Source organism: Tauraco erythrolophus, chromosome 10 (genome assembly GCF_009769465.1).
Source record: "Tauraco erythrolophus isolate bTauEry1 chromosome 10, bTauEry1.pri, whole genome shotgun sequence".
NCBI lineage: Eukaryota > Metazoa > Chordata > Aves > Musophagiformes > Musophagidae > Tauraco > Tauraco erythrolophus.
Window position 1 is genome coordinate 30,316,897 of NC_141474.1, and position 22,957 is coordinate 30,339,853.

The window sequence follows — 22,957 nt, forward strand, 5'->3', positions numbered from 1 at the left end:
ACAGCGGTTCTGCACGTGTTCAGACATTTCCTACCCTCAGAATAGAGCGATGGCCCCTCTTTTTGGTAGAAAATCTGCCTTCTTCCTTTAACCAGGCTTTTTGTCATGAAGCCTGAAACTGGTTTTGATGGACCTGATCTGGTGGGAGGCCATGGGAGCAAAACCAGGAAAAAATAAAACAGCTAAAATGGGATGTGCTGGGGTGTCCTTGCTTTACCTGTCCCATGAAGTCTTCAACAATTGCTCAGTTACCAGAGAACAGAAATAGATATATAGAAAATAGCAGAACACTTACATATAAAAGTGAAGTTTGAGAGGACAGCAACAGAAGGGAAGTGAAAGGAGGGACATGAGACCATCCATGGAGAAGACTTTGCTAACCTAGACGTGTTTGAATTAAGCCAAATATTTCCTTGGAGGGCGTTTTTTTCCAGAGACCTACAACTGTGTAACTCGAGTGACAGATGCCAGTTGAAGTGACTGTCTCCTTTGGAGGACATCGTTTACTTTCTCTAAAGGCCTGGGTATGTTCTTCCCTGCTCTGTATGCCAACACACGCTAACGATTAAAGCGGTGGATGATGCAAAGACTTTCTGGGCAGGAATCCTTCCCTGTCTCCACGGAGCCCGTACACTGTCCCAGGTGGTGGTACCACTTGCCACAAAGCAGTCAGCGACTCCGCGTCCGCATTCAGGTTCAGCCTGAGAGGAAAAACATCACTGTTGGACTCATATCTTGCGAAGGGAATTCGGTGTTGGGAGCTTTCTGGTTGCGTCTGCACCCTGTTGAAGTCGGTGGCCCCAGGGTCAAGCACGTCTGTGTGTCCTGATGCCCGCGCTGCGCTCCCGGAGCACTCTGCGGAGTGGCAAGGACACCGCTGCGTTATCCAGCAGTGCTAATGATTCAGGTCATACGGACCGTCCCAGGGAAGAAAGATGAACTTGCATTTTTCTCCAGTGATGATGGTGATGTCATGATATGGTAAACAAAGTATTTCATCTTCTCTCCTTTTCTTCACTCGGTTCCAGGAGCTAGGCAGGGTTTTCTGCCAGAAAGCTGACTTTTCTCCTGGCTGAGGCTTGAGGGCCCATCAGTGCTGAAACATCGCTGGAATGTTCTGTCCTGCGGACACGAGGGAACAAAAACCTCTCAGGAGGAGGAAACACTAGCCCAAGAGCTACAGGCTTTGTTTCTGAACCTGTCACAGTTATTTATTATTTCAGCCAACTTCTGAATTTATATAGTGCTCCTGAAAAGTGGTGCTGAGCCCTGGATAAGTAGATGAACAGACTCTCAGCACCTCACTGTTCGTTTTGGCCAGCAGATGGAAAGTGCTGTGATGGAGCAGAAGGTACAGCATCTGAAATTACCAGGCCCTGTGGCAACAGCTAGTGATGCTTTTAACTCCTGCTGGTACAGCTTCAAAAGCAGCTGTTTTGGGGGCTGAATGTAACAGCAGTTTGTTTGCAATTACTTTCTGTTGACTTTGCCAAAATGGCTTGTCCAAGCAAAACCATGTGTGAGTGTGTTCACGCACACATAGTGCTCACACACACGTGCACACATGCTCACACACACGCACACACACGCATATTCTGGCATAAACCCACTCCAAAATACAATTCTTCCTCTCAGTTTGGTACAACACTGTTGCTCCCCAAGTATTCTGCTCAGATTTGAATGCCACGGTCCTTCTCTCTCCTGTCAATGTCTCACCCTCACCAAAACTTTATTTTCAGAGTACTTTTCCCACCAGTAACACAAACATCAGAAGAGCTGGGACGAGGTCCAGGCTGGTGCCCTCTGCTCCTGCCACACACCCTCTCCTGGCTGTGTTCCCTTGCTTCTTCCTCCTCCTCACTCTCCGCTTGCTGCTGATGCTTCGGGATAAAGTGACTCAGCAGAGAACGGCAGAGAGCGAGGCTGACTCAGATGCAGCCGTCAGCGCTCAGGAAAGGGCTCAGACTTCTGGGAACCTCCATTTAGTATCCTCTAACTATGCCTAATATGGCCTTGAATCTCCTTCTTGGTTTTATGGAAACTATGTGGCACTAGGCTTGGTGAAGCAGGAGGCTCAGGGCAACAGTGGGGTTAGTTATGGCTCAGATGTTTGTATGGAGAATGGATGTGGACCCGTGGGACTTCAGCACTGTAGGGTTGCAGAGGCCTTGAGACCCATAAACGCTCTGGGAAATATTCCCTATGTGGGTCTCCCTCCCATCTACAGAGCCAACCTTTCTCTGTCTTCCCAGCAGTTCCCAGTTACAGGGGGCATTTGTAAGCAGGGGATCAGGCACAGAAATACAAGTGCCATGGTGCTTCTTGTGAGGTTGCGAGGTGCGGGAGGAATCCAGGAGTTGCTGAGGAATGAATCCCAAATACGTGCACATTTCCTCACTGTGTTTGCTGGCAGCCGTGGATGTGCTGCTATCCATCAGGGAGGTGTGAGAATACCGGAGACCAGCCCCTCTTCTGAGTCAGACGATTTGGAGATGGGGAATCTTGTTTTTATAAAATTCTCTGAAACTGGCCCCTGACAAGTGCAGTATGGCCAAGAAAACTGCATCTACTCGCACATCTTCACGTCTTCTGCTTCTGAATGTGAAACAGGAATGTTAAAGATGGGGGTTTTGGTCAAAGCCTCTGTGTGTTTGTGCTTAGGGTGGAGAAACTGAAGCTGATTATACCTCACAACGTTTTTTCATGCTGCAAAGTAGCAAGAAGAAACATATTTCTCTGTCAAGTGCATATAACAACACTAACTCATCCTTGGGTACCTCCTCGATCTTGTGCTGGGTCAGCAGCTGGATTTTTGCTGTCAAACTCAGATCTGCTCCAAACACATAGCTTGGATAGAAGAAGTTAATTTAACTTGCTGTCCTGCAGCTGGACGAGTGATTTGTCCACGTCCTGATTCTCCTAGGTACATCCTAAATCCTTTCAGGCCTTTGGCGTCGTCCAGCCTGCCACGTGTGGGGTTTTGCCTGCTGCCTGCTCTGTCTGGCAGGGCTGGAGGGCAGCAGATAGTGCTGTTGGACCATCACTGGGTTCCTTCTGACTGTGTGAGCGACGGGCAGTGTTGGGGAGAAATGCAGTCATGGGCACAGTGCGCTGTGGTTTGTTTTGGAGGAGGTTGTTGCCAGCAGCAAAGTGGTTTCTTCTTTGTCTTAATCTCAGTGGTTAATAATCGGGGCTGGGGCAGAGTTGGTCCATGGGAAATATGGTTTGCCCTAATGTTTCCAGAAAGCACTGATAGCTGGAACAGAGACTGAGACCCTCTCCCCTCGAGGACTCGTGTGTACAGCATGATGTACAGCATGATGTACAGCATGATGTACAGCATGAGGTGAATGTCACCGGATCTGTAGGGCCCTCTCTGCTGAAAAGCAATGGTTTATTGTATGATAGAAGAAGTTGTGTGGTTAAGAAAGGAGAGCTCTTTTCTTGGAATAATGTCATATTAAAGTAACCCTTCCCATTCAATAGTTTTTAATTACGTAACAGAAAACTAAAGTAGGAAACTCAAGGGGAGTGAGAAAAAACCTTTAGAAGATATTTTAAGTCAGTTGGGCCTTTCAAATTCAAGCTGAAACACGGCCAGGGTGAGAAGTCCGAAAAACAGACTGAAAAAAAAACCTGAAATTTATTAATCAAAGCCTTTTTTCTTTTTTCCCCAGGAAAAAACACAGTTAAAAACGTTAAGCTGTATTAAGTAAGAGCCTCTCAGTCAGCCAAAAGCATGAAATGAACCCGGTGATGCTATTTGAAGTATGTAGGTGGCATGTGTAGACGCTTCTGTTTACCCTTTACTCTACTGAGTTTATAAAACCATTAAGAGGTGTGCTAGAAATAATGAGATGAAACATGATGGATGGATAAAACAGTTGAAATTGTTTTTAAAAAACAGAAAGGGAAAGTTATGTAAGCAAAGGAATGGGTCCCTCTTGAAAATTGATGGAAGCTCCATCATTTGGATCATCTGAAACTGGGCTGCATGCTTCACTAAAATATATGCTAAGGGAAACAGCTGCAGGTTTGTTCCCCCAGGGAGGGGCAAGGCGATCCAATATATCTTCTTAATTTCACCTCTAATTTCTAAAATCATGTAGAAAAACCTTGAAATATAACCTACAGTCTGCTAATTCCTTCCCTTTTTCCTGCCTAGAGAGAGATGTTGAGTTGAAGGCAATTGCCCAACATTTTTGACTATTATTTTTAGCCTGGTTTCCTAAGGAAATGAAGCTTATGTGAGCACAGTGTCACCGTGTCTGCCAGTCCCTTCTCTTTCCTTTTCCCCCAGGAAGTTCTTGGCCAACTTTCAACAAAACTTAGAATAGGGCTGGGGACTAAAAAGTTACTACAGTTCTTCAAGATTTAAGGGTAGAGGAAGCTGTAGGGAGAAGGAAGTGCATGTAGCATCGTTAGACAGAGGCTGCGTTGAAGGTTAACCTGGATTTGGCATCTGAAAATTCATGGTGAGCTCAGCTCAGGGGCATGAGCCCCAGGAAGCTGGTGGCCTTCTGGCAAGGCAGGTCCACGGGTTAGCTCAGGTGTTGGCAGAGATGGGGCTATGTTGGGACCATTTGGCCAGAGTAACTGGAATGGCAGCTTCTAGCTGGCTGCAACCCTGCAGCCGCTTTTGCGTGGCTGCCTCTGCCGTGCTGATGCTTTCCTTCCCGTTTTTATTGTCTTTCTGGGGCGTGCTGGGGTGGACTGCTGACAACAGGGATCCGCCACATGGCCTTCAGGCCAGAAAGCAGATCTTCTTGGTTCTCACAGGAGGGCTTTTTCCCCTAACTCCTCCTTTGAAGTCCCCTCGCCCCACGCCCAAGGAAGCTGATGTCATCGGAGGATGGGAGGCCGTGGCCACTCTCCGCCAGTTCCCACCTTGGGAGGAAGGAAATTCCTTGGGGCAGTGCTGTTTATCTGTTGGCCCCCAGAGAGCCGGACCGAGAAACGATGTGGCTTTCTGAAAGCCGCGGATTTGAGATTCCCCCCTCTCCTCCCCGCGCTCGCTGCGCTTTCATTGTGCAGGTGGCTGCCTGGGGACAGCTCATTGATTGCAATGACAGAAAGCTGAAGCCTGGCGCCTTAATTACTTTTACACCTTGCTTGTGGAATTTGGTCCGCAGAAACACAAAGCCTTGTGCAAGCTAGTTTCTGTGGATGGATTAAGGAAGAAAAGCCCAACAAACAAACCCCCCCAGGATTAGTGAGGGCAACGAGCCAGTGCAGCTCTGCAAGAAGGAAAAGGTGGGACTTGCTGCTCCAGAGGATGTGAAGGAAGGGGCCCTGGCCACAGCCTTGAAGCCCTGTTAAACAGAGCACTGAAATCACCCGATGTGTTGGAGAAGAGTGCAGTGGTCAGAGCAGGAAGGATGGAGGTAGGCTCAGATCATCCTGTCTGAGGATGCTTACAGGTTACTCACACAAGGCTGCAGAAGAGAGCAGGGGAGAGGAACACATCTTGCCCCAACAGGTGCCCATCTGCAGCAAGTGGCAGTGTATACCTGGCTTGGGGTTGTTCAGATTAACCTTCCCTGTGACATAGCTCTGGCTCCGACTGTGTTCCAGCCGCATGATTCCAGCGGGTGGAAGCTGGACTGTGAGAGTACATTAGGCTCACGTTAGGCAAACATTAGACTCAGTAGCAGTGGGAGGAAACAGTGAATCGCACAGCCTGACTGTGCCCAGTGCACCTTGTCCTCAGCCTCTAAGTAAAACCAGGGACACCCTGGTTTGATTCTAGGTTAAAAGAAACACTTTCTGCCGTCACATCCCCAGAGCGTGGTGTAGCTATGACCTTGGGTAGCCATCTCACAGCCTGCTGTGCCCACATCAGGCAGGACCAAAACCCTTGAGGTCCAGCTATAAACCCCCACATCAAGCTGAAGCTTGCCATTGCTGTGGGCAGTGGGTCATGCCAGAAGCCCAGGAATGGCTGCATGTTATCACACAGCAACCCTCTGGCTGGGGATCGTCTCCGACAAGAAACTCACTTTGTAGCAGAGAGGGCACGTGTCAGGCAGGAATGTGCTGTCTGATGGGCCAGCCCCTTGCCTCAGAGCAGCCAGAGCTTTCCCCCTCACCACACTGTGTCTCAGCGTCCTTTTAAATATTGAATAGTCTGATCCTTCTTTTAGCTTTCCTCTATCCCAGGTAAAGACTTCAGAGAATTCAGCGTTAGGTCTCTGCTCTCCAACAGGAGGAATGTGCTGACACACAGATATCGCTGGACTGGCAACCTATGCTGGAAACACAGCTATTTGAGCCAAGAGGTTTCTTTTGCTGGTGTAGTTTATTGGAGCTACCCAAACAAAATTAGCTATACTAGGAAGAAAAGAAAAAATCCCTCCTTTTGTAGCGCTGCATCCACACCAGGGATTTTTGTTGGAGTAGCTCTCTCTCTTTTAGGGATGATGTATTTGGTTTATCACACTCCTAACTAACATAATTAGGCTTGCAAAACTTCCTTGTGTAGACTAGACCTAGCAGAAAAGGGGTCAGCTTGCTTCAGGAGCACTTCCATGTGCCAGTGAGAATTGCTGTTGTCTTGAGGTAGTACATGACACGTGTTTTCCACCATTGTAAAAGATGTCCCACAGTGTAGAGAAAAAAGCAAACCTAAAAGCTCTGTTTTGTCCAGTCATTTTTGTCGATCCATTAAACCTTGCACCATAGCATAGAGATTTGGGTGTTGGTGAAACAAGTACATGGCATTTATTTGCAGTTATGCAGGCAGATGAAGAAATGTGGAGAGAGTACCATAACCTGGTGATTGTGCTTGATCTGCTAATTGGATATGCCATGTGAAAAAATCAGGACCAATCTGTTGTTCTAAGGAGTGTTGAATCAATATGTTTAAATTACATGCTGCCGTTCATCCTGAGCAGGTTGTACAAATAGGGGTTTTTAGTCCTTTTACTGAAGTGCAAATATTTCTGGGAAGAAACACAGTAATGGCTGGTGAAGCCCTATAATGGTTCACGTCAGCAAGGGAAGAATAGTCACGTCTGGGACTGGTGTGTTTGGGAAGGGGGTTGTCACTTTGTGTAAGGGACAAAAAGTACCGCAGGAGGATACCGTTAATGGTCAAAAGCAGACATGATCCCGGGATGAAAAGTCAGCATATAAGCTGCGGTGCTTCTGGTCTGTGGATAGAGAGAGTGTCCTTCCAGTGAAAGGTGTCAAGAAGTCCCTTCCCCATGAGCTGGAGCCCTGGTTGGATGGCCTTTACCCAGTTGCATGGCTTCAGATGAGGTTTTCTGGCCAGTGAAAATGGTTGGCTCCCATCAGAGCCCTCCAGCCATCTCACAGGATGGCCCAGTTCGTCATTCCCATCCCTTCGTTCCTCCTTTCCTTTTGTGTGACAAGCAGCCCCATGAAGGCCACCAGTGAGGGCTCTAAGGACCACCACTGCTACTCCACAGTGAGCAGTGTCAAGCCTCGAAGCTATTGCTTAGCTTTGAAGCCGAGTGGTCAGCCTTTGTGTGCTGAGATAGAGAGATTATTTAGACAACGTGCTACTGGATGGAAAAAGTTTATCTCCCCCTCCGCAGACATAGTTTCAGCCTAACTAAATTATGCTCAGCATGGGTATTTAGGCTCAGTTCTGCAATATAGCATTGCACCCTGAGGTATGGTGCCTCCCAGTTTGTTGTGATATTAATCTTGGAAGCAAAACAAAATCCTTTACAAAAGATCAGTTCAGTGCATCTCCTTTGTCTTGGCAGAAGACAAATAGGAGCTGCAACATGTGTTTTTCTGAAGGGATAGTACTTTTCCACTCTTGGTTTTCTCTGGCAGCTGCGCGCCGCCTGAAAGGCTGAAGTCAAGTACTTGTCAGTGGTACCTCTGACAATGAGCAGGATAATGGGCCTTAGAGATGAGCTTAATACTTCAAAGCACTGGGCAGATTTTAATTCTCTCTGCCACTACTGCCCTTAGCCCACCAACAAGTGTGGATAAGCCATGGGGAGAAATACTGAATCATGCGAACACTTTCGTTTAGCAGAAAAAAGCATTGTTAGAAGTAGTGGCTGAAAGAAGAATCCCCAAAAATTCAAATGGGAAATGAAACTTGAATGCTCAATAGGGACGGGAATTAATCACGGGGAAAATACCAAGGGAAGTGCTGGCTTTTCTCCATCTCTTGATGTTTCAGATGAAGATAAGTTGTTCTTCTGTGAGAGATGGAGAGATATATATTGGTCAAACATAAGCAATTGGCCTCGATTCAGGCACAACTGAGTGAAATTAAAGGTTTTTTTTGATATAGAGAAGCCAGACCAGACTCTTCTTTGTAGAGCTTTAAGCTCTATAAATCCATGATGTTAACTATTTTCCCGACTTTATCTAGGGAAAAACCCAAACTGGCAGGTGATACAAGTTGCCCAAGGCCATATAAGAAATTAATGGCAGCATCAGGAATATAACTCAAGATTTCCTGGCTTTCTGCCCGGTTCTCCGGTTGTGCAGCCCTGCGAGATGCTGATGCTGCAGGGGAGAGGCTGAACCGCTCACTGACCACTCTTCCTCCCTGCAGCCAGCTGCCGTGCCCCAGCTCAGGCATCCTGCACCCCTCGCTTGGTGCTACCGCCATGATCCAGCACCTGAACAAGAATTTTCCACCAACAATCGGGCACCGGGCATGCTTCTGCAGCTGCCTAGCTCTGAAGGCTGGAGTGAGGACCTCAGACTCTTCATGCTGGGCAGCATAGGCAGACCTTCTCCTCCCCACGGGGTCACTGTCCAGCATCCTTGGGACACTCCTATGTTTGCCTACAGGAACTGCAGGAACAGGCAAAGGTCACGACCAGGATGAGGGGCTGCTGCTGGGGAAAGTGAAAAGGGTGACGGGAGGTCTCCCCGTGCAGGTTCAGTTATGGCCAAACTGGAGTCGTGATGCAAAAAAGGAAGAAGGGGCTGAGAGTGGCGGTGATAAGAGCCCTGACATTGTGTCGGCAAGTTGGTTAAGTATATCCTTAGAAATACATCCTGCGGAATCCCGTTAAACACACTCTTTGTGCTACACAGAGGCTAAGGGCTTAGCTGAACCAAGGCTTGGGTAAATGGAGAGCTGTGCATCATTGAAGATATTATTTTTAAAAAGTCACCTATAATAGGTAATAATCTGTTAGCTGTTATAATAGATAGAGTAGATAAGATCAGCTATTTCCTCAATATATCTAGAAAGAAGACATTTTTTCCAGGAGAAATAAAATTCCAAACATAAGAAAAAATCCACCAGGAAACAGCGTATCAGGAAATTGGACAGACAAGGTATTTTTGCGCTCGGGAGCTGATTGGACCCGTTAATAGCGATTTGCCAGCCCACATCCTTCTTGGTGCTGTCAGGCCTCGTGGCCCTTGTGTGGCGATGCTGCTGCTAGAAAGGTGCACCCTTAGGATGGGTGGGGAGGTCTGGACCCTGTTAGAGACCAGCAGAAAAATAAGCTGTGCCCGAGGTTTGCCTGTGTTTGGACTTCTGTTCAGCATGGCCGTCTGATTTAGCTGCTGGGAAGTGACTACCAGGTTTTAATACTGGGGTGGAAACATTTCAGCAGCAAGCGCTGTTGATGTTGACCATGGTTTTTCACTAAGATAGCTGATATATGGCCAGCCCCGCAAACGTTTAGCTCTCTTTGTACTACCTAAAAGCTTTTGGGCACAAGCTCATGCCTTTTTATGGAAGTTATTCATGCATATGTGAGAGCAGGTCTTACCTTAATATATTACCTTTGGGTTTTTTAGGTTGAAAGAAATGTAAGATGTTATCAGATAGATCTCGTCTCCTGTGTTGTGCTGGGACTGTGTTCATACAAACGAGGCAGCTTTTCTGTCCTGCTGGAGTGAGAGCCAATCCCAAATCCAAACAGGAATTTATATCTTTTTAAAATGGTTATATCAAGTCGTGAACCTTTGAATGAGGTCCTTCAAAGGTTTCTTTCAAGCACTTTCTTTGAAATGCAATTCTCCCCTTCCCTTTTTCCTTGAAGTTTCTATTCCAAGAAACTCTAATCTTCAGCAGCTGATAAGAACAGTCACAGGAGAGTTGCTGGAGGGGATCTCCCAGCACACAGGCACCTGTGAGAGCAGCAGGTGTGACAACCTGGAGTCCCACTCGGGGCTGGAAAGTCCTCATCTGTCCCCCTTCCACAAAGGGGAGAAAAAGGCTTGAGCCCTTAACCGGCTAAGGCAAGCTCCTGGCGCTCTCTCCTGCTCGCTTCTCTCTATTGTCCATCCCAAAACATTCTAGTACCTGGTGGAGGCTCCCAGATCACGACGTTTTAGTAATAGGTATTTGAAGATTTTCTTGTTCTTCATAGGATTCTTTAGGTGTGGAAGGAGACTCCACCAGGTACTTGGCTGAATGATGGGGAAGGTGAGGAGAGGTGTCGGGGGCTAGTGCGTGGTGGTGGAGGGGCTCAGCATTGCAAGCTGGGCAGGAGGGAGGGCAGATGGGGGACACGAGGTCAGGAAGACCCTGCCTGAACATGATACTGGTTCCTCACGTTTTTGATGAATTCTGCCTGACCCATTACCTAAACTGCTAGGAGAAGCTAGACCGGTGGAAGCGGAGGATTACTGATTCTCTGGGTTAATCCTGCAGATCCATGGAGATGTGTCTCCGTGGCACTGCTGAGCTGCGGTGTCCCAGGCTGGAAGAGGGCAGCATATCCTCGCAGGTCAGGAAATGCTGTCTTGGGCTGGAAGCTGCAAAATAAAATTGCACAAAGAAGCTATTGAAGGCCCCTGTTTCTCAGTCCTTTCAGAGAAAAAGTGACAGCTTTCTGTAAGCCAGTTATTCAGCAAGAGGGTAGTCAGGCTTTTTTTTTTTTTACTTTTTTTAATTTAAAAATAAGACAGAAAAAGCCAGTGAGATACTGCCTGAAACTGCTGCAATGAAAACGAGGAGCTGGTTGCTTGCAGTGTGCCATGTTCACTCTGCAGCCCCTGTCAACTCATTTTTCTTCTCCCTCCCATCCCTACATGTAGTGACAAACCAGACTCGAAGGGGAAGACATAAAATCCTTTTATAAAATAATGAAACAAACACAACACTGTGACATGGATATGGTAAAATTCCAGCAGACGTGGAGCAAGGAGGGCTATGTGTCTGTGAACCTACCCAACCATGGGGTGGGAATGGTACGGCGGAAATCCATGGCTATCTGGGGACCACAGCGTTGAGATTCAAAAACTTCAATGCTGGGGCATTGCTTTCTTGACAGCCTCCTGCAGCTGTAGCCTGTGAAAAGTGGTGACAGGGATTCTTCCCTGCAGCAGGATGGTGCTGTGCTATAATGGCTGCAGCACCACAGTCCAGCCCCGTGTGCCCATCACTGTCTTCTGCTCCCTTCAGCTCTCTGAAAAACAGTGCTCTCAGCCACAGCAGTGATATATTCTGAGTTAAAAACCCTCCATTGTTCTGATGGAAGTTCCTTGGCTTGATTTACTTTTATTTTCACTGATGTGAGGGGGGGCGAGGCCTCCAAGAAGAGTCTGAAGAGACACAGAAGCCCATACCCAGGGGCAGCTAGGGCACGAGAAGGCAGATAGCTCTGAAATGGGCCCTGCTGCCAGAAAACTCACCACTTGGAGCTATTGCCTTTCTGAGTGGAAAACTATTCATTCAAGCAATAAATTAATGGACCTGATAGAAGAGATTGTCTGTCAGTGCTGGCAATGAAATATAAATGGAAATATAAGTGGCATCAGCTGGGCAGGGGCACGCTTCCAAACCTAGACCTGAACTTTTCAGGTTTGAGAAAGAGGCTTTACTCCAGTTGTATTTGAAAAATACAACAAATTAAAATTTGTTGTATTTGAAAAATACAACAAGCATTGGCTCGTCTAGAAGGATGCTGTTCGCTTCATCTGCAAGCAAATGCCATCTGAAGGAAAAAGCAGATTTTCCCACATCAGGATAGGGAAAATACCTTCTGATGATGGATATCCTCAGAGGGATGCTGTGAGCACTTGATGCACTTCTCCTTGTTGCTCAGGAAATAGTTCTTGCAGGTGGCCACAGGACCAGGCACGCCGAGCAAGGGGAGTGAGACATTGCTTGGATGGCACACGGCTATGGGCAGCGAAGGAGAGCGAGGTGTGGGGGTACCTGCATCGTGCCAAAGGGACCCCTCTTGTTTGAGGGAACACGGTGCTGAGATCACACCCATGGCTTCGGTGGCGAAAAGTAAAGGGAAAATGACAGAGAGGACACGTGTCATTTTTATGTTGATGCTGTCACTATAAGTTTGATTTCCATTTGTCGATAGTTTATAAATTAGAGTCTTTTCCTAATTTTTCTCAAATCAGGATTTGCCAAGCTGCTTGAAAAATGGCACAAACTTGTCTGATCTTGGTTGTTCCTGTGCGTGTCCACTGGAGCTCTCGTTTGCTTGTTGGATGTCCGGAGACAAAAGAGAAGGAGTGGCTTGGAGTGTGGGGAAGTCACGTTTCCCATTCTTGGGTGCTACCAAAGCTTGAAATGAATTGTAATATTTTATGACAAAATAGCTTATTGTCCTTTACCCATCCCAACCCACACTTCCCCAGTTCTTGGTGGAATAACCAGACGTGTCATGGGCCAAATAAGGGTCAAAGCATTACCTTTTCTTTCAAACAACGTTGCCTTGACCCTGTTGTGTTCAGTGTTTTCATTTATTGCTCTTGAAGCTGAAACACATTCCAGATGTGATTTGCGAGGGCTCCCGCGAGGTCACAGCCACGTCGAGGTGCTCTGCCTGGCCTGCGGTGACCCCGAGATGTCCTGGGGTGGGGGCCTCTGCTCCTGCTGCCGGCCCAGGCCGGGGGGCTGTTGCTGTAGATAAATCCTGACTTTGCTGAGATGGGCTTCATTTTTGGGAGGGAGGAATGTGGGGGTTTGCAGGCGCCTCTGGCATCACCTGCTTCATTTCTTGATGTGCGTGTTGAAGGCAGAGGCTGGACAGAAGGTGCCTGTCCCCGGGACGGCACAAGAAGGGAAGTTTGTGCCTTGGGGAAGGGACAGCAGAGAAGATAAATGAGGTTTGCAGTCCTGAGGGGACACATTTATGAACCACAGCAAGGTTCTTGTATTGTGTTCCTGTGCGGGATTTTTTTTCTTAGATGAATGAAAAAAAAGTAAAGAAAGAAATTACTTCCTTGATGATATCATTCACCTCTCAATCCTTTAAGCTCACCAGACCTAAGTAACAACACTGGTGTCTATTAAAAATAAATGGCTGCTTTTTCTGCTACTGTTCCCTCAGGACAAATTCAGGCTTAAAGCATAAAGACAACATAAATTCCCCTTTTCGATGTGAGCGTACTAATCGCCTGATTTTCCAAGGTCCAAGTGCAAACAGGAGCGGGTACCACGGAAAAACCAGCTGCAAATTCCTATTCCTAGAAACACTTAGGCAGATGTCATCTCAGCCAGGCTCCTGGTGTGCACAGAACTGTCACATCCCTGACTGTCTGTGGGACTGAGGTTTAATCCCTCGACAGCAGCTCTAACGGTAACATGTATTTTCGGCTCTGTTAACTGCTTGAGCTGCTGGGTGGATAAGCAGAGTCCTCTGCTGCAGGCTGAAGTTTCTGAGACCTGCCTGATTAGTCTTTCCTGCCCACTCTCATCAGGCAGGGCAGAGATGTGCTGAGCTGTGTGGGTTGTCAGCCTCTTCTCAGCGGACCTGCCAGAGAAACTATTTCTGTAGCTCCAAATGATGCAACAGGTTTCTGGGAAACCAAGCACACTGTGGTTGGTTAGGTATTTGAGATACCTTGAAGGATTTTTTTTTCCAAGAATTTGTCCACTTGCCCTTTGAACCCATGTGAACTAATTTTTTCCTACAACATACGGTAACAAGGCATCCCACCACTTTCCTACATGCTGTATGCTGAGCTGTCTCTGTTTGTCTGATCTGAATCCGTCACATGGAAGTCCCCTATGATATCACTGGAAGATGGTCCTAAGTTTCCAAGTTTTGGGCTAGATAACAAAATCTGGGCTAAATTCTGCACACTTAAGTCATAGCTGGAGATTTTTTTCTGATGGTCATGCTGCATCACCAGCTTGGTGGGCTGAGTAGAGGAATCCGTGAGTAACTTCTGTGCCCTAGCAGCATTCATACTCCCGATACAGTTTTCATTTCTTTAGTCACACAGTGATCTACAGCTGAAAAAAACCCTATAGTCCAAAAAAGTAGCTTTGGTTGCTCTGAGTAACACATCTCCAGAGTCCAGGATCAGGAGAACATCTTTCCGCAGCTGATGACTGCTGTCAAATCCTATCCAAATATCTGGCCATTCCAATCTGTTTTTCTCTTGTACCTATGAACCATGTCTTCATTCCTGTGAAACTGCTTTTTTCTTCTCTTTTTCCAACCAGTCCTGACTTTGATGCATCGAAACACGACATAGAAATACAGCACTGCTGATGTTGGAGGAGGTTCCCCAAATAATTCGCTTAGCAGTCTAGCAATGGTCAGCGATGCAGCCATCAGCTATGTCCTGCCCAGTGGAGGGCCACAGGCTCTTCCTTGGGAGACTCCTGGGCTTTGCTGGCAGTGAGACACTGCTGGGTTTTAACCTCCTGGGTCTTTTCCACCTCTCCCCTGGCCCCTCAGGATTGCTCCCTGCAGCACGTTTGTGAGTTCGCTGCACAGTTAAGGGCTGAAATGACCCAAGTGATTGGGAGTGGGGAGCTGCTGTGGCCTCTCAGGAGTGAAATATGGCTTTGTGTCTGCAAAGAGGTTAAAGCTGCTCCCCGGCAGGAGCAACGGAAGGAAATGCCCTGTAGCTAAGTTTCATTTCGGTGTACAGTACGAGAACATGTGCAACCCATTACAATAAAGCTCTTGGTGGAAAATGCCTAACCTATGCACTGTAAAACCTAATTAAGGGATTCCTTAAAAAACAAAGTTACCAACCAGTATCAAGGAGTGGATAATGAGAGGCTGCTTTGTGTAATCCAACCCTTTATCTTTAGGCCTTCGGGGTGTCCATGGCCAGGGTCTGTCCCCTTGTTGTTGCTGAGGCCTTTATTGTAATAGCGGGCCCCTCTGGCGCAAGAAAAATCCAACCATCTCCTGTAAAGTTGACTGGCTCCACTTAGGTTTCCTAATGGATACAGCTGCCTGATCCTCAGACAGATCGGCTCGCTGTGACCCGGGGGATGGGGTTTCTGCAAGCCTTGGAGGGACAGCGTGCAGTCTGTGTCCAGCCCAGCCAGGCACTGAAGGCAGCGCCCGGCATACAGGTGATGTACCCAGGCTCGGAGGGTGACGGATATACCATCACTTCCAAGGGGGCTTTCTCCCCCGGAGGGGAGGAGGACAGGGAGAAATGAGAAAGCTGGAGGATGTCTTTCTCTGAGACCTCTCCCAAGCCCAGAGCCTGTTGCCTGCTGCTTTGCCAACTGACATTAGCTTCTCTGACATGGGTGGAAAGGACGCAAGGCCCTTCCTCAACACTTGCAAGGGAGCAGCTCCCAAAGAACACCAGCTCCCAGGACCACGCTGGAATGGCAGAGTCTGGCCGTGAGCAGTTTCCCAGTTTAGCAGATGACAGCTGTGCAGACTCTTCCATGACATGCAGAGCACTTGCAACATCCCTGCCATCATGCAGACGCTATTGCTTACAGCGACTACACTTCTCCAAATGTGTAAACCCAATTAACTTTCCCCTGCTGATGCGTAGGTGTGCGGTGTCATCAATTCTCCATTTATTTTTGGTCTTTTTTTTTTTTCAGTGGGGCCAGCCCCTGTGCAATAACCACCAAATTCCTGTGTGTCCTCATGTGGACAGACTCCATCCAGGTAGCTCCCAGCTCCTCACCATGTCCCTCTGTGCTGCTCTTCAGAGCCTCTGAGGGTCTCCCTTCCTCCTTCACAAACCAAACAAAGCCACTTAGAGGAAGCTGGGGTTTGGTATATGGTCTAACACATCCTCAAGCCCCATCTGAAGTAGATAGGTGAGATCTACTAAGCTGGAACTTGCTTGGGACTTTATGAGTGGACATATGCTAGAGACTTGTTGCTGGCAGGTTTTCTTGTGAGGCAGGTAACCTGCAAACACTCTTCTTGCCATTAAGCTCACAATAGTATAAAAAGCATTTCCTGTTGTGGTCGTGGCCGTTAATGAAGGGTCAAAGCTGGAGGCTCCCCGTCTGTACGTAGGCAAAGCCAACAAGAGCAGAGGCCAAGCCCTCTGTTATCACTGTCTGCATCTGCCCCCTCAAGCCCAGCAGCTGAGCCTGGGAGCTAAGCTGAGTTTTACAATATCTGTAATTAGTCATTTTTATGGTGTGCTCATTTGCAATATTCTAGGTAAGGATCTGTCAGTGTTTCCATTATATACCCTTCTGTTTCCAGGGGTTTATAACCAGGCTATAAAAACACACTCTGGGGCAAAGCTTGCCACATAAATTCTCAGCAGAGAACCTATTTTTGTTTTGGTTTTGTTTTGTTTTGCTCTGCCACTTATAAATATGAGTTTTAAATGTGCGGTAAATATAGAAAAATTCAGGTGGGCTTCTTCAAGGATGTGTTTAACCAGGTTTCAGTTTAGCAGAGGCACATTGCAAAGGAGATTAATTCTGTGGCTTTTGGGGAGCCTAAAAATGACAAGTTTACTGTAATTGAACTGAAAGACTATCTGTAAACGAGCATCTGGATTTAGAGCTCTATTCGAGCCGTGCTGGAATCGCTGACTCTTTATAACTGCTAGGGGGCAGTTACGTTGCTCTGCGTTCAGCTCTGATAGTGCACATACAGACCCAAAGCCAAAGGCTCTATCCAATGCTCAATTTTTATACCTACTCATCCAAGGAAGGCGTAAATTTTAGATAAAATTAGGGTAGAAATGGAAGGCTTGGTAGATAAATAGAAGACTGGAGTTTCAGTGGGGATTTTGGGTGGAGGAGGGTTTGACCGTGTTGAAGTGCCTACAGGACTAATGATCTTCACTCATTTTTAGTGTAATTGGAAACAAAAATCCGTGTAGATGTTTAAGGTTTCCTGTAAAAAACAGGATATGGCACACTGCTGTTATTCTGTAAGAAATTCAATGCAAGGAGTTTTATGACATAAAAGCATTAAACTGTACCCGTCAGGCAACATAAGCAATTCTCTCGCTCGGTGGTAGCGGTGCTTTACAAAAAACTTTCTCTGCTTCCAGCAATTAGAGGTGGATGAGCTGCAGCATCTGGTTGCTTGTCACCATGCTGGTGGTGTGCCGAAAGTCACCCTGACACATCCAGCCAAGTAACGGGAGAGAAACCTCTGTGTGGGGCAGCTGTCCTGCTACTGGAGACTCCTTGTAGGGGTGACACCAAAGGGCTAGTTGGCTTTGAGGACTCAAGATCAGTTAAGAGCCTTTTCTGTGTATCAAAGGCCAAGTTTTGCAACCCTTTCGCTACGTAAAATATAAAGTACTGATTTATCTCCCTCAAGAGCAAGGGCTACAAAATCTGCTCCTCATCTTCTTTTGATGATTTTGCGGTATGTTTCGCTGATCCTCAGTCTGATCCTTTTAATTTCAAAAGCTTTAATCAAAACCTCTTAACAATACATTCGCGTACTGGTTTTGCGGTTTCCGTTTAATTCTGATTGATTTTTTAAAAGGATGGTTGCATTAAGATGCTACGGCTTCTGTTTGAGTGATTCATTAATGTATGCCTGGGATGGCACAACCCCGGTCGGATTGAAGCTTTGTGTTGACAGACCACTAAAATAAATACCCCGTGTGTGACTTCCCAGGGAGTAAATAGAGCTTTTACCAGGGAGACCTTAATCCTCGTAGCATCATGCAAGGCCTGGAAACTTGTAGGTGTAGCACCGAGCCGTGCATCAATGGGGCTGGTGGACGCTTGCTCAGTGTGTTTCTGCCGACAGCTTCCGAGGTGGAGTTTGGGTTCCCTTTGGGCCGACGGGATATATCGATTCGTATGGGTGTGCAGTTGCACCGGGGCAAGCTACTGCCAGAGGAATTAAAATAATAGGATCTGGTTTTCAGTTTTAATGATGGGATTAGTGAGGGAGAACCACTTTTGCAGGAATGCCGCCTTGTCAGACGAAGGAGGGTGGCTGCCTGTGATTGCGTTTAACTGGGCTTTACTGGAGGCAGTTGGCTGGTGTCTCTGAGAGCTGCTCTGCTTGCTGCCCTGAATGTAAAAAATGTTGAGTAACTGCCTTATTTTTATTAACTGAAATACAGATCTGATTGCAAAAGTCTGAATGATGCAAAAGATCAACTGTTTATGCAGTTTAAATCACAGCTTCTTCCTTTCTCCAAGGCTTTACAGTCACAGCATCTTGACAAACGTATGGATCGACTGAAGCTGTGTTATCTTTTCAGAATTGACTTTTGGCATTTGTTTCTTTAGAATCAAAAATATTATTCGTTTCCTCCAAGCTCCTCTCTTAGGCATCTTTGCCAAGAATCATGCTAGCGTGGAGAAGAAAGTAGATTTACTTAAGAAAAAAAAAAGAAAGTCTTTGGTTTGGCTTGCAACAGTTTGACAACAAAGGAGGGGTTATCCTGGGTCCGAATAAATGTCACGTTTTAACATGGAAATAAAACAGGTGGTAAACAATTTTTAAACAGAATAATAAAAATGGTCATGAAAGTGTATTTTCTTTCAGGCTCATAATGATAGAAAAGACTGTTTAAGGCACTGCAGGAGAGAATTTAGGGACCAGGTAGATGTGAGGTGTAACTCTAGGTGTAGGTTTCTGCAGGGCCATATGCAAAATTGCAGGTCCCTGCCTGCAGCCGAATGCCTGCGGGTGCACGCTCCGGCGGGAGGGTGGTTCTGCAGCGGGTTGCCCACGGCGAGCTAGGGCAGCCGCCGAGTTGGGAGACGGGGATGGATGCGTGCAGAGAGCTGCTAACGCTCCCCAAACGTGGCTGCTGGTGCACGGAGGGGTCAGAAGCAATAAAGTCGTGAAGGGCTTTGACTTGTGCACCTGTGATATGAACCAGTATGGGGCCATATTTCACTCCTTGGTACTAACGGGGTCTGGCGATAGCAGAGGCTGTACCCTCAAAGCCAAGACGGTTTTGCCTTTCATTTTCATGCCCTTCCCAGATAGCAGCTTGTCCTACAAGGAGAGCCCCGCGTGCCACGGCTGCGGGGGAAGAGCCGTGATCGGGTGCACAAAGCCGTCTTTTCTCCCATTTGCAGAAGAACTTTGCGGCGTGGCGTGCCGATACAGCGAAATATCTGTCACTCCTGGTGCAACTGTTGTCTTTACAGAAACACTCAGCTGTGGCTTTTTATCTCAGTTGGCTGGCTCTGGGCCTCTTTACAACTCTTTTCCAAAGCAGAGTGCTATTTAAATCTGTCTCTGGGATAATCAGGGAGGAGGAATAGTTCGTACTGAAGGTTTTGTAGTGATTTTGGAAGAGAAGAAACCCTTGAGCAGCTCAGGAAAGTTTCATTTTGCGTTTTCTTTCTATCTACAGGTCTCTCGGCACCTTCACACCTGAGTGCCCCTAACATTCCTACACCAGGGCCACTTGGGCAAGCGAACACTGCTGCGAGAGGGCTCAGGTCGTTAAAAACCCATGGTGTTCATGAGGAACTGTCTCTGCCAAGCGTAAGTTGTTGTTTTTTAAGAAAAAAATGATTTTCTTAAAAAAAAAAATTTTACTTTGAAGAGAGATCTGAACATTTTTTTAACAAAAAGGTTAGAAACTAGAGGTGAGGAGGCATTCCCTTGCAGCCATAGCTGAATAACAAACAATTTTTGAAAAACATTTATGAATAGATGTTTTTCTTTTCCAAATGCATTGCTGCTTTAAGTTCATGTGAGAAAGAATTTGGCTGGCTTGGAGTGGGGCAGATTTGGAAACTCTCTTTTCCAGGTGACCACTTTGAAGCCTCTTAAAAGTCCTGTAAAATGAGCCAAACTCAGCCCAAATCCCAGAATAACTTTGTCCACATCAGAAGAAAGTGATCAAAATCACTGTTCTTGCTGGCTGTCCCTAAAGAAAAGTCCCAGACTAAATGAGCCGTGAAAAGTGAGCTCTTTCACCATGCTTCAGCCAGCCAAGCATTGCACCATATTTTTTAGCAAAGCACTGGGGAAGTTTGTTCTGGGTATATACAGAGTACTTACATCTTCATAACTGTCCGGCCAGCCCCTTTCAGGGGGCCTAAACTCTCTCTATGGAAGAAAATAATTCCCTCCTGTACTATGTCTAATGCCATGGACCTGAAAGATTGAGGGAGCTTTGCACACTGGAAGAAAATAAAAGGATGAAAAGGCTCTGAAAGGACATTTGTGTAGGATCTTCTCTGGTATTTCTGTCTTCAGCACATACGTTCATGACTCGTCACTGCAAAATTATTCATCATACCCATCCTAAAACACTGCTCTGCTTCAGATTCCCTTTTCCCCAAAGGAATTTTCATCTCTTTTCAGCTCAATTGCTTGAATTAGTATTTGGATATTATATCTCTTAAAAAGAACCGACCTGTTTTCTTCTCATCACTTTTAATGAAGTTCCCTCCTGGTCCTTTGATATACCAACTTGTTGCATTAGTGAAGTTTAAGGAAGCTTGAACTTCCTTGCTAAGCTTGGACAGGGAAACACAGATTCAAAGGAGCCAGCTGACCGCATTTCGGATCCTCTTTCTTCCTAAAACATGAAGTACCTTTCTGCCAGGCCTGCCTTGCTCTGCAGGCTGGAACCACTCTAGAAGAAGCATCAACACACAGCTGCACCCTCGAGCAGCACCTCTCCCTGTGCTCGGGTGCACCCTGTCTGGCTGTACAATTTAGCCCAATTAGCAGCCCTTTCAGACTGGAGAGCTGTCAGGTGGCTGACGGAAAAGCTTCAGGTGTGATAAAAAAATTAGTCTGGGAAAACGTCATGCTGGAGCTGATTTCCATGAAAAAGTTCTTCTGAGGCTTTGGGAGAGGCAGCGGGAAGCCTCCCTTCCAGCCGCCTGGTCCGGGAGGTGAGAACTGATGTCCTGTTTTCTCGGTGGCAGGCGGGACGCTCGATAGAAGCACCCGGTCGGACCAGGCAGCTGGAACGACAATCGCACACTCCTGGTAGGAGCGAGACAATAAAACTTCCTCCTGGCTCCCTGGCTCCGCAGCTTTCTGGTGTCAACAACAGCAGCAGGAGGCTTCAGGCACGTTCCCGGCAGCTGATCATATTTATCAAGTTCATGTTCCTAGCTTTTTTTTCTTTTTTTTTTCTTTTTTCTTTTTCTTAAATATCAAGGTCCGGGAGCCACGAGATGGCCACGTTCCAACTCTGGCCCCTTTGAGCATAGAGCAATGTGTGCTGGGGGCTGGAGCAGGGACATGCTTTCTCCATGTGAGCCAAAGAACAAACAGCAGAGCCCTCCATGGGGACTGATTGTTGACATGTTTATGATGATGAAGTGGGATAGAGCTCTCAAAGGGGGACGCTAGAAATGAAGAAGTAAAGCGTGGCACTGCTGAGGGCCTATATAAATGCTAGATATTGTAGGAAACTGCAGTTTCTTCCTATTTGTGTCTGCTTCGCTGAGCAGTTAGAAAAGTCCCTTCCCAGCCGTACATCACGCTTTCCCCATTCGGAGCTGTAGCTTTAACAACAACAACAACAACAACCCAGCAGGCGCCTGGAGTATGGAGTGATCGGCCTGAAGTTACAGGGACTCTCGCCATAATTTATAGCCCTCCTTGAAAAGTGTGAAAGATACGATGCTATGTGCCTGGAAATCCTGCCCAGAGGACAGCTTGGGAATGCTAAGTGGGTATTGGAATACCCCAGCCGACTGGGGCTTGCCGTTTCGCTTGGGGTCACAGGCAAAAGCACTTCATCTTCCTCTGCGTGCGCACATGTGTGTCTGCACCATGGGACAGTCCCTGGCTCTGCTGCCCAAGGTCAAACCTCCCACCTGGCATTTGAAGGATGAGGGAACCAGGTTAAATTCTCCCTTGTGGTGATGCACATTCTTCTGTCTGCAGAAGCCCCAGCGGGCCGCTTGTCATCGTTGGCTCTGTGGGCTGTGCTTCCCCTGGGAGCAAGCTGCTGCAGAGCGTATGGCTTTGGTGGGAGCATCCATGCACATCACACCACGTGGCACCGGCGCCCTCAGTGCAGAGCTAATAGGGCTCCGGGTGCTTGTTTCAGTCTCTGCTGGTCTCCACCTTGCACCATGCAAGGTCTCCAGCTGAAATGTCTGCAGGGGAACAGCAGCTCTCCCTGATTTCCAGTTACACCCTTTGGGACTGTGAAATAGGAGATCAGCACAACTTTAGCCAGAGAAAGTGAACCTGTGTGTTGCCAGGTCTGGCTAGAGATGGGTCAGCTGAGACAATGTCCAAGGCATGATGGCTATAAGAGTTCTGGGTTAGTCTTGGCTTCTGTTTGGTCAACTGGAGAGGTCAGAAGGGGAAAAATTTGGTCTATTGGCTCTTGCCTGTGTAGACATGAGTTTAGAAGAGCAAGGAACTTCATCAAGAAACTCCAATTCCATGTGTTGTGTTCCCCGCAAGCTGTGCAACTCTAACCATCATGTAAGCTCTGATCCTCAGCAAACCAGAAATGCACGTTCACAGGCCGTGTTTTGCAGGATCTCCGGAGCTGTTATCTTTCCTGAATCCTGCTGGCTGACTCTGAGCACACCTTGTCTGGGGGCAGAACAGCTTCCACCCTGAAGAAAAAAAGAGAAAACATCTTTTTCAGACAATATGTCAGTGCCTTAACCTGCTGTGGGTTTCCCTCTGGGCCTCTTGAATGGATGAGGTGGGAGCTGACGGCTTTGCTGCAGTCGGAATTCTGCTGCTACTGTCCTGGGGGCTGTGTGTGCCTTGCTGGGATGATAGGCTTTGGGCAGATGCTTTTGCTCCAAAAGATAGTGTTTTTTCAGAAAACGTATTTCTGGGCTTTTTCTCTCTGGTAGAATATATGATGTCTCAGGAATTAAATGGAATTGTCTGGGGGAAAGGGATTGTTGGGG